The 12,877-nt window shown below is 27.0% G+C and overlaps 1 protein-coding gene across 1 annotated transcript in view; it reads left to right on the forward strand.

Annotated features, from left to right (window-relative positions):
• The first annotated feature begins 5,685 nt into the window (after positions 1-5,685).
• LOC116772566 (prolactin-releasing peptide receptor-like) overlaps positions 5,686-12,877 on the forward strand; it is a 29,489-nt gene continuing 22,297 nt past the window's right edge. Inside the window, exon 1 of the mRNA XM_032664796.2 lies at positions 5,686-5,895. The gene's annotated coding sequence lies outside the window, so the exon portion shown is untranslated. The remainder of the gene's footprint in view (positions 5,896-12,877) is intronic.

Below are 12,877 nucleotides of genomic sequence, written 5' to 3' on the forward strand. Positions count from 1 at the left end.
GACAGTTATATAGAGATTGAAGTATTATCTATTAGGTTTTCTTAATGCAAACCTAATCAATGTTTTCAAACTTTGCGTGTAAAAGGAGTACTTTCGAACCATCACTGTTACCAAATTCGTATAGTTATCTTTTTAACATAAAATCAATATTGAGTTTATATTTAAATAATAATTGAAATGAGAAAATACAGAATGAAAAATTCATCGTCACAAACAGAAATCCAATTTAGAACCTCGGAACTTAGGACAAGATAACTTATTTGTGGAAAAAAAAGCGGCATACAATATACCGCGAGTTAATTTGATTTTATAAAATTATGGGCACCAAACACTTAAATTAAATCTCGTGACGTTATGATAAGGCTGTTAATTAAGGTTAAACTTTTATGAAAGAGTCTTAAGGTTATCTGTGAACTGTGAAGCACGAGCAATCTGACAGAAATACGAGCATGGTAAAATTAAGACCTAGATGTATACTTTTGGCGGTTTTCACATCATAAACTCATAAACTATTTCGATAATAAACAGCAAATTTATTGCTTATGAAAGAGAATTTACATTTTTCTATACTCCTTAAATTTGTTTTGATAACGAAAATAGTGTGTGTTTTGATAAGAAAAACAGTAAAATAATATATTATTATTTGTCTGCATATAAAAAAAGACATCAGAGACAATGAGTCATGACTTTTACGTATTAATCTGTTTCACAACCCTCCACTATTTCCCTAAAAAAGTACTGAAAACATTGTAATATCTAAACCTAGACTTGCATATTCATTAACACAACCATATAAATCCGAACCTGAAAATTAGATTTTGTCAAAAATATATTTTTGATATCTTAAAAAAAAACTCATTAGTCGTTGGAACATTAACTACACCCCGAATAACTTTTATGGGCTATCTATAAATTTCCGGCAGTTCCAAGATTTCAATAATAAATCATTGGATTATTCGTGTCGCCGAAGATTTATGATTGAAACACATTGAAACTATAAAATCAAATGAAAGTATATGAAACATATTAAACTACAGATATAGGCTGTGTGATCTCTCACTCGTTCTGTTAATGTGGAGTATTCAATACTTTTCTATGAAAGTACTAACTAGTAACGAGACGTCAACTATTTTATATATATCTGTATGAACTTATCACTTAGTTTATCGTAGTATAGTTTAATTATTTTTAAATAAGTTCAATTACAATTACCTTCCCTTTGAATAAACTTCTATTATTCTTTTCCTTTTGCTAAATTGATAGCATAGCCACGTATTTTTGGCAATCATCTGTCCGTTTCAAACAATATAAAGTTTTTACAGAATTGTTTTACAATATACAACTTTTGTACTCTTTATAATTTATTTGACGGTCTCTCAACTTGTTGATTTTATATCTGAATACATTATAGGGTCTTTTATACCTAATAAAAATTTTGTCTTATCTGTTAAGAGTATTGTTAAGGAACTTAAACTTAAGAAAATTATTAACTTAATAAAGCACTCGTCAAATTTAAGTGTTCCTATAAGCGAAATAATTTTAATTTGAAATATTTACTACTTACGGTTGATGATTTCCCCCTTCTATTGTCTATAATAAATGGATTGTGAGAATGACTTTTATTTCTTATACTACATTCTCTAGACTCAAGAGTAGTTTATTAGATTGCACATTTTATAAACAAATTACTGAAAATTCAAGTGGCACATATTCCAGTCAAAATTGTAAGCATCCTTAAACCAAAATAATCTAAAATAAATAGAAAGGTCTGTTTATTACAAATTCGGCTTTCTACCTCAGTTTAACGAATAAAAATGTAATATAAAAAAAAAATACGTTTTAAAGTTGTTCTTTTATGTTTTATGTGCGGAATTTTTGTTTGCTCTTGTCTCTTAGATTTAACATAATATTGTCATTTTTGTAAATATTATTTGAGGACTTTTCAAGTCTAGTCACATAGTTATGATAAGTGAATAATAATTTGAAGGTAAACTTAATGTAAATGATTCACAATATAACTGTCGCTCGCAATGTTATTTATAATGTGAATAAACAAATGATTCTGATGCAGTTCCCACGTCTCGGAACTGTCAACACAGATGTGAAGTGGTTTTGTATTTTTGTTACGTATCCAGGAAAATGTATTAATTTGTAATTAAACATTCGGCAATATACGTCATTGTTTGTAACATTTTATCTCTTGTATTCTTATATTGGAAGGTGAGCATAAAATACAAATTAATATAAATAGTTAATAAAATTATACAAACAATACATTTTCTAGAAGTTGTTATTAAAAACATATCTTATTTAACGTAAACCGTAAATAAACTATAAAATTATTATTAAGATAACTTTGAAGTAAAATCAATTTAGTCTAACCGATTTACCAATGAATCAGAATTGAACCAATATTTTGTCAAACAAAACTTCCCGGTCCAAAGTTTTGACGACCTATAGTTAGTTTCAGCTGAAATTTCAAGTAATCATTTTACAGGTACTGTATTAAAACCATTACATTTCTTCAATACTGATATGATTTCTTAGTATTAGAAATTCTATTTAGATCTCATTACGGAGCCACGGCATTTTTTTTTACATGTATCTTTTTTTCTCAAATTAATGCCATACCTGCGTGTTAAAAATAAAGAAGATTATTAAAACCAAATAATATAAATTGTATTTAAATACATAGTTTAAATATTCCTGTCTTTTTCATTCATTCCTATTGATGGAAATGACGTACTTCTACTATTTCTTTTAACTCGCAAAAATCAGTTATTAAATCGCCAAATTATTGTAAATAAAAAGTGCATTAATTGTTTTGAGTTATAAAAAATAACTAGAATACAATAATTTTCATTCAATTTTTTTTTTATTTAGTATTCGAAGTTAATCATCAGCACAGAATTTTTCGAAGCAAATTGGAAAACATTACAAGCTGTAAACTAACGTATTGTTGAGAGTTTTCCAATGTCGGTTCCACGAAATATTACTTTTGTGCAATTCATTTTTCAGACTAAAGAATTTCCAGTTTACGATTTTGTGTTTATATTTAATAGCTTTTATTATTTCCAAATCTTATTTAGTTCCTATTCAAATGATGTCTCAAATTCAAAGTTACTATAAAAAAACTGAGTGTATGATGTTTTCTGTTAAATATTATGTATATCTTTACAAAGGTCCAAAAGTGCTATTTTGGGATGAAACCTACAACCACACATAAGTCCCTTTACGTGTTACTTCGAAAATGAAATATTATTACCTTTATTTTAAAATTTTGATGCGGTTTCTTACTTGAAAAATCAAAATATTATTTGAGTGAAAAATTGCAAAAACACTTTTAAGATATATTTTCGCTATGATATCTTATAACAAAATTTAAATATCATTACATTAAAAGGCTTATTAGGGCTCAAAAAAAAATAGCAGCATATATATATTTTTTAATATATAAAAAAATAAAACCAATTGACGTCGGTAGTAGTTTAGTAAAACCTGTGTAACAAAATGTAACAAATCTGTGTAACAAATCTGTGTAACAAACCTATCAAATTTGCCGAAAATCACTCATCAATTTCAAAATTTGTCTTGTAGAAGAAAAAATGTTGAAATATAATTAATGATATAAATTCTTTTTTCTTTTAGAGTTGGGTTATTAAAGTTGAAATGACAAAGCAACTGGGACGCGATTTCCAGGAAGGAAAGGGTTTTGATAAACCTGTGTATATTAATTCAAGTATAACCAAGTACTTCAACATTGCTTAAACGCTAACAAAAACTTTTTCATTATTCGCAAATACTTTATATAAATTACCGTGATTATAATTTCCATGACTTACTAAAAAAATATTTGTGATGTTATTTTTTGTGAAATAAAACAAATTCACATAACTCTTTGATGCAAAAGTGTTCGCCAAAAATTTACTTTGGGGCCTTTGCAATAATATACAAGTGACTCGCATTTTAAATAAAGAAAGAAACTAAAATGAAAATTTATATTTATTCTTTATCGCGAGCAATAAAAATAATTCTTAGGGACCAAGATCTTAAACAATAAACTGTAGCTCTTTAATGTAAATAAGTTTCAAAATAAAAATCAAAGTGTTAGAAACAGCTTTCAGTACAATATCACGCCAAATAGTGAATATTTTATTGTTATTGACATAAATTTACAGCGTATTGGAGAAGAAAATAAATGAGATAGATGGAAAAGCTGCAGTCTACTCCTGTTCCTAGAAAGCGTAAATTAAAATACAACTCTTTGACTTCCAATGATAACTCTAGTTTGCTCTTAACTTCAATCACATTTTGCAAACAATGTTCGAGAATGACAAGAACACAGAGTTCTTACTCTGCAAATACTAAATAATTGAAACCTAGTTGTCGTAGAATTACGAACAGTAAACGTACCTTAATAAAATATGATATAAATAATATATTAGATTAGCCTTGCAATACTTTCATGTTATATATAATGTGAAGAAAGCATAACTTCTACACAAAGGTGGCAAACCAGTAAAAGGCCCAGCAAGTGTTAAGTGGCTACTGTTTACCAAAGAAATGTACAAGATGATGAAAAAAAAGAACTTGTATGTATTCCAATCAAATAAATTATATCAAACACTATATCAGCCCTTTGATAACAGATCGGTTCCGTGAAGCTGATAAAAATGCTTTTCACATGAAGAGTGTGATGAATTTCAAAATTCCTTTAACTTATGTTAACCTAAATTCCAAGAATTTTTACATAAAGAACACATCTTGATCAATACACTCAGGTATCCGCTCACTTCGATACGCACTTTATCTGAACATCGGTAATTATGAAAATTATTCGTAACAATCAGGAAATATAAATTTGATAAGTGTATAAGGCAAATTTCTATATAAATAAAATGTATATCTAAGATTTCAAAGTGTTTTATAGTTAATACGTCTTGACAGACGATGCACTTTAGATAAACGTAATTGTTAATACCTTATCGTACAATTTTATAAAGATAAATAAAAAAATACAACAAAGAATAACCTTTATTTCATATATAATATTATTAATTTAAAAAGTTTTATCCCGAGGCATTCGTTCGAGTCAAGCAGGTACATATATGTAGTTGCCAGGAATAAATTGCAAAATAAAAGTAATAATACTCATTTAAAGTTGGCAAAATTTCAAGCTTGCTAATCAATAAACAATATTGCTTCACTAGAGCTTACCGTTCATTTTTTATGTCTATGCTCCAATTTTTTATTATGAGTTTAGTTAAAAATATCATAGGTAATTGCTTTTATAATGCAATAGAGTATAATAATAGTTTAATAGCTAAATATTAAGTAAAATACTAACAGGTTAAAATTACTGCTTCGTAAACAATAAGAAAAAAATTTATAAAGAAATTAAAATAATTTAAATTTGATGATATCTATTAAACACCAAAAAGAACATACTTAATATTTTAATTAATAATCATTAAAATTATATCAAGATATGTTAGTAAAATTATTTCTACTTAGATAACACAGAATCTCAAGAGACTACGAGAGAGCCCATTGTAAAACAACATAATTCTATTAAAACATGTGTATAATGTAAACAGAAAATTAAAATATTAAGATTATTTGAGTTTTTATTCTACTTATATTTATATATAGTGTTATCTATAGTATCACTGTGAAGTACATGGCAGTCTCAATCTGGTCTTTCGTCCGATCACACGCGAAAGCCGCTCAATACTCTGTTTAATATTTAGCGCGAAAACGTTTGAATTTTAAATGATTTGAAAGTAATTTGGTTTATTAAATATTATTTTATTTGGCAACATATGAAATACATATAATTCTTTGGTACAGTTTTGTTTGTGTTTGGAAATTGTTTTTAAATTTTGCAGTATTTTGGTGAGTATTTGTTTTTAAACATTTTATAGGGAAGGTATTAAGAGATACGATATAAAATTTTCACATAGAAAAATTACGTTTCCCTACAACTGAGGAAATAGAGTATTTATTACGTATTGAGTTAAGGCACACGGTAAGCAACTTATGGTAACATATCATCGTTTTATACCTCTAAATTAAATTAATTAAAATCAAGTCAGTTTAAGAACAACAAACATTAACATTAAAGTACGACTTATAAACTATTTATCTTTTTATTATTATTTTGAATACTGAAGAAACTATTCAGGATTTCCTTAATTTTCTTTGTATTTTCCTGATAAAAATTCAATGATACTTAAATTATGACTTATAGTAAAATTTATACTTAGTAACAATTTATGCTACATTGTTTGTAGTGATGTTCATCCACGAGAATTCTTTAGAGAATACCAGGAAAACAGCTCTTAGGAACAAGTTATTAAGTCTGAAAGTTTATAATAACAGAACTGTGTATAGTAACGTGTAAGACCTATTTTGCAATTTCCCGCACACTTCATGTTGTCTCATTACTTGTTTTCAACTTCAATTTAATAAATATTACTAATTAAATACACGAGTAGTTTATTTTTTTGAAAATAATTGTCTCATTAAGAGTTATATTATTTTTATAGTTAACCTATAAAATTTATCTAAACAAGAGATTATTAATATAGCAACTTCAAAATTGATTCAGAAATATCGCAGAGCGAGCATATGTTTTTTGCCTAATGTAAAATTAAGTACTTTCTAATCATCCAATTTAGCCGTTATATATTTCTTGCTTTTAAAATAAGAATCTGCACAGTTTCCTCATTTCAAAAGTCATAAAGAGGTATAAAAAATCAATATATCTTTATAACTTTTAATAGAATTATAATTTTGTGCTACAAAATGTATTTAAGCTCTAAATCATTCATTTGTTTGCAAAAAAATAAATTTAAAGGCCAGTTCATAAAATTTGTCCTCAAAAACTTTAGATTAAAAGTTGCAACTTTATGAAACTTAAAAAAGAATAAGGTTAAGAAAGCATAGAATACAAGTGATTAAAAATGTTAGGTTGTACCTAATCTTTTATCTAACATCGTACGTATTTTAACGTTATCAAATTTTGGTTATTTGAGCTTAAACCTTGATATAATGTAGAAAAATATGTTTAAACAACTGATGAACATTACAACTGATATACACATAAAAGCAGAAATAAAATTAATGGTATGTATTTCTAATTCTATATGATACTATATAGTATAATAACTGGTTGGTTATATGAGTTTTCGCTCAAAATGCTACTTTGATCAAAACTATTAACTATGAAAAGTTTAATTTATAATTGTCTTAATATTTCGTATTTATTAAAAATGTCTACAGCTTTCATGTTTGTAGTGTTAGATGGACTCTTGAGATAAAGTCAAACTAGTCTCACATTTTTGTTATATTGGTGTAATATCCACAACAACCTACTTATATAAGTCCAAAAAAATTTAAACCGAACTTGATAATTTTGAAAGGGTTATTTTATTTTCAGATAACGACAACTTTATATCTAATAAAAGAAGGCATAGGAAAGAAAAAAATATTATATATATTTTATTTAAAATATTTGAGAAGATAGTTTTTGCATATACGCGGGATGGATATATATATATATATATATATAAATTACTTTGGAAAGAAATACAATAATAGTCATCTATAAAAACTATTGATCTCTACCTCTTATATCGCTTTAAATTTGATTAACAAGCATACCTAATAGTAAAGTAAAATGTAACACTTAATATAATTGTGCTTACAATATTATTTCAACGAAATATCTAACACAGTATATTACTCATCTTCATGACAGTAATCTCGCCAATGTTGCAAAACTGACATCATTCAATGCGTTATCTGTAACGTACATGAATGGCATAAAGAAGTATTTAATCTATGTTCCTATACAAGAGGATATTTTTTTTCTATACAATGTAGGATTTTCTCTTCAATATGTTATATTTATAAATGTCATAAGAAACTTTGATATTAAGAGAAACAACTTTTTAATATTGTTTTATGTCCGCTAGTTAGAGTGAAACTGAACAATTAAAAGAAACAGATGTAGAGACGATCAATAAGTGTCTTACCCTTAAATAATTGATATTGTTTATATTTATAAGGATGTACTGTTTTAAATTCACAAATAGTTCTTTAAAGATATACGTCACAAGTGACTAAAGTGTATTTTTAGTGAAGCCATATTCAATAGTCTAATTATAACTATTCTCCGCAACAACTATTTCACGTATGGACTGTTTTGGATGTATCGTGTAGTTTTTAGTGTTTCTATCAAGTCGTGATAAAATACTACGTTTTGCTTATGGCAATACACCTCATGCAAACTGCAAACTATACAATATATATATATATATATATTATTTTGTCTAATGATAATGATAGTCGGCTTAGCTTGTTATAATTACTTATAGTCTGTCGGATAAAAAAAAAAAAAATTGACTAATAACAGCGAGTCTTATTTTGCTTATATTGCAGGATACTCATTTTGGCGGAAAAAATGTATTTCAAATTTGAATTAAATTTGTCTTTAAGGAAAGCTTAGTGCCAGCAAATATTATTACGACCTCAATATTCCTTAACAATCATACAACTTAAGATTTAGAATATTTCTTTTAAGTATTTTTTCAACGCGAGACATATTTATGTATATCCTCATTCAAGTATTTCTTGGGTCTAGTGATGAGTTACTTAACATTTCAAACTTGTATTTTCAATCTATTCGAACTCAATAGATTCGAATTATTCAACATAACCACTTTTTATGTTACAGTTCAGCTTTAACCTTGTGAGTCATTTTTATTCTAATATATAGTTTGAATATTAAGTATTATGTTCACTTTGCTATTTCAGTACCATAACTTTGCCAGACTGGATATGTACTTATATGTATAATGAAGAAACCACACCCATTATAATGAAACGGGGACGCCCGTCAACTTTATACCACGAAAATTTGCGCAAACAAACAATTTTGTTGTCAACGATGCTATCTCAATTGTTGAATCTTGGATTATACGATAAACAAACTTCCTTGAAGTCATTTTACAAAGGTTCATGATGTCATCACAGCAGGACAGGAAAACTTCTAAAAAAATATCATATATATACTACGGGCGTATTCTTTACAATTTTCCAATTTTTTAAAAAACCCTTCAGCCTTTTGCAAAGTACAGAAGTTATAGTTTGTTAAATTAGACTTTTTTAAATCAAAGTGGAAAAAATAGTAAATACATTTTTAAAATATAGACATCGTGGACAAAGCAATTGAAGAAACGATTAAAGAAACAAGTCTAAAGTAACAACATCTTAACACAATATCTTATTTCAATTTCTCAATCCTAATTATTTTAATTAAAATTCAAATTGTTCTTAACGAGTTCAAAACAACAATCTGGGAGTTTATAACACAGTTGTTATATATCCATAAAATAAGTATATATAAATAAGGCTAATATTTTCATATACTACGTTTTTTTATTATTTTAAACTATGTACATACTCAAAACGTTTCAACGTTATTTTATAATACGACCAACTGAAAGACATTTTGATCTCGTATGATCATAGTTGCAAAGTAACCGAAACGTCGGGAGTGTGTAGTTTGAAGTAATAAAAGCGCGTGGTAATCTGAAAATATATATCTATTTAAATGAATACTCGCTTAAGAGTTACATCTCATTAAGTATATATAGATTATAATCGTGCAATAATACTTTTACTGGTATACATATATTAAATTGTCAAATTAATAAACAAAAACATTTTAGTGATAAGGAATATAGGACAAATTTTGAAGCTTAGATATTTTTAGACATAGATGTGACCAAATATGGAAGATGGTGAATCCTTTTTAAAATGATGAAAATCTTTATTGGAGAAGAAAGAGCTTAGGAATTCTATAACAACAATTTCCCGCAAATCTTACTCGATAGGTGTCTCTTATGTACTGACAAAAATACGAACCGCGACTAATATTGAACGTTATGTCTAGCATTCTCAAACTACAGAAGGTAATTGGATGAAACATGAATAGAAAATTGTGATCAATAGGCAAATGATATCATACTTTTGTCCCGTAATAAAGTAGCTTCTTTCGTAAAAAAATGAATGAAATTTAAGAGGCTTCAATATAAAATCAAATTAAAAATATTTTAAACAGTGAAAAATCAGTACGTCAATAGTTCGGTTGCATTCTTAATTATTGTAATGTTATCATAATATCCCAGATCTCCAGTTTAAAATTAAATGTGTATTACTAATATGATTGAATTGTAAAAAAAAGACTGATTAATTTTCATAGTGGTATTTTCAGAACTAGACGCTTACTATACAAAATATTTGTAAAACCTTTTTCAAAAACTTGATTTAGGAAAGACGTAGATATGTGGAATTTACTTTAAGGCATTTTTTTTAAATTTCATTACATTATTTCAAACAAAAGCCTAATATTATTAAAAGAACCTGACCCTACTCTATTAATATTTTATATGTCGTCTTCAGCAAGTGATAGAGGTCATTTTATTTTAATAAGAAAATTATAACTGAATTAATTATAACCTCTAAATGTCAAACATTCTAATATCTTTTCATACATATTTTCGATAATCTTAAAATTTTATAAACGATATGAATTCTATTTGTCAGTATTTAATTGAACGAATTTCACATTTAATAGCCGTCAGCAATTTAGATACAAATTCAATACTAACAGACGTCCGTATGCACACATCCGTCTGACCTATTTCCTTCAAAGACTATCTAGCTGTACATATACCAGAAGTAATTAACAATTATCGAATGTTCAACCAAAGTATAGAAGTTATTGTTTTGTTATTTTAAGCTCGGGCAGCCCTGGCTGGATCAAACAAATGCACAATATATCATTTATACATCACCAGCAAAAAAGAAAAATATCAAAACCACTGAAATAATAATGCTTTTCATATATTAAATTTGGGTCAGAGTGATAACTTCGTCAGCAAGCAATAACTTTGGAAGCAATCCCATCATTAATATTTGTTCAAAATATTCTTGTCATTCCGGTTACTATTGAGTCACTCATTTGTTTCTTTGAATATACTTATTTGATAGCAACACATTTCACTTAAAATGAACTAAATAAATTTAATACAAATCCGATCATTACAACCGTTACTTAGAAGTTAAGTCTTAAATTATAACTTTACGAAATCAGATACTTGGTTGGGCCAACTCAAAACTGTTTCTATTGTAGAGCTCGAGGTAAATGGATTGTTCCAATAGCTTAACAGTAAGTGCGCTCGGCAAAGTTTATTCAACAATTACGATAAGCATCAGTCTTGAATGAAACCTAGATATTTATCTTCATAATTACATAATTTCAGGGCCGAAATAGATTTTCATCTGATATTTTCCCTCTAGGAATTATATTTTTTTGCACCTTTCAAATTCAGAACAACTTAAAGTATACTAAAAATTCCAAACGAAATAAGTTCTTGAAAAGTTTAGAAATTGACAAAGATATAAATAGATTAGTCAATATTCTGAATACTCATAAAAGTGTTCTTATACTGAATAGTTAATTGCTCTATTTACACCGAGTGACATTTGAAATTAAATGAAAATTTAAAGGATTAGGCGCTTTCAATAAAAGTATTAATGGATTAATTGTACTAACTTAAAGTAATGAAGAACTGTAAAAAGAAAAAAAAAACACTGAACTATTATTATATTCACATAAATACTTTAATTGTGATAAAATATATAAAATAGTAAAATATAATGACAGACTAGTCATAATGAAGATCGCAAGCGCGAATCTTGAAAAAAATATAAACCAAGGAAACTATGCGTGGATTGGTCTAAACGGATGGAAATTATTATTATATAATACTTTATTTGTCAAACAAATAAAGTATTATATAATTTAAAAAAACATCGACATAAAAGAAATTAAATACTAAAAAGTATGTAGATTCCGCTCGCTAAGGAATACGCTACTGATAACATTAAGGAACAATTTTATTATATTACGAGTTTGCTGATGGCTGAAATATAATGAGAGAATATTGAATTTTATAAGAATACCTAAAACTACAAACATTATCTATGACCGATGATTTTTTTTCTAAGCTTGAGAGGGCCTTGAGACCAGCAAGGATACGGGGGTATGATATCATTTTAGTTTACCTTTATAATTTTGATTCATCTACAGTGTTTTTATAGAGAATTCGCCACTATTTCGATTGGTGGCATAAGTTCTAACTGCATTTGAAAACTGAATAATATTTCTACATTGAGCGAAAACAGCACCAGTAAAGTTCATAAAGAGAAAAATGTATAACGATGTGAACATATACATTACGAGTGATTAAAAATATAATATATGGTAGAGAAAGGAATACCATTTATATAACGAAAGAAAAACAAACTTTCTCAAACAAACTTCCTGATTCGTTATATTATCTCGTATTTGTTTACACAAGTCCATTTTCACGCTACCGTCGCTTCGAGATTTATTATTTATCTTACAAATTTTCTCGCAGTGAGTTCCAATGATTTATTCAATCATTGCCTGAATATATTTTATAATGTTATTTATTGTTCAGGATCATATTCATCCCCACATAATTTCCTAGATGTAGGAGAAAGTTATAAAAGTAAATTTTAAAATTGAGTTAACAGAACCAAAATGCCAACCAGTAAGAATACTTTGTTGTTTCAGTAAAAGATACTGCGTGTAGGTGGAATTAAAGGGAGAACTTAAAATAGTTTTTCTTTTGTCTATTATCAGCTCTAAATTATTTAAAGTGAAAATGTTGGTTTGATCGTTGGATGTCGTACGAATATTCTTTAAATTATTAACCTTCAACAAATTATTGTTCTCAAAATATTTCGTTCAAGGTTTTATGATTTTTTATTATTATTT

The sequence above is a fragment of the Danaus plexippus genome, chromosome 12 (genome assembly GCF_018135715.1).
Source record: "Danaus plexippus chromosome 12, MEX_DaPlex, whole genome shotgun sequence".
Classification (NCBI taxonomy): domain Eukaryota; kingdom Metazoa; phylum Arthropoda; class Insecta; order Lepidoptera; family Nymphalidae; genus Danaus; species Danaus plexippus.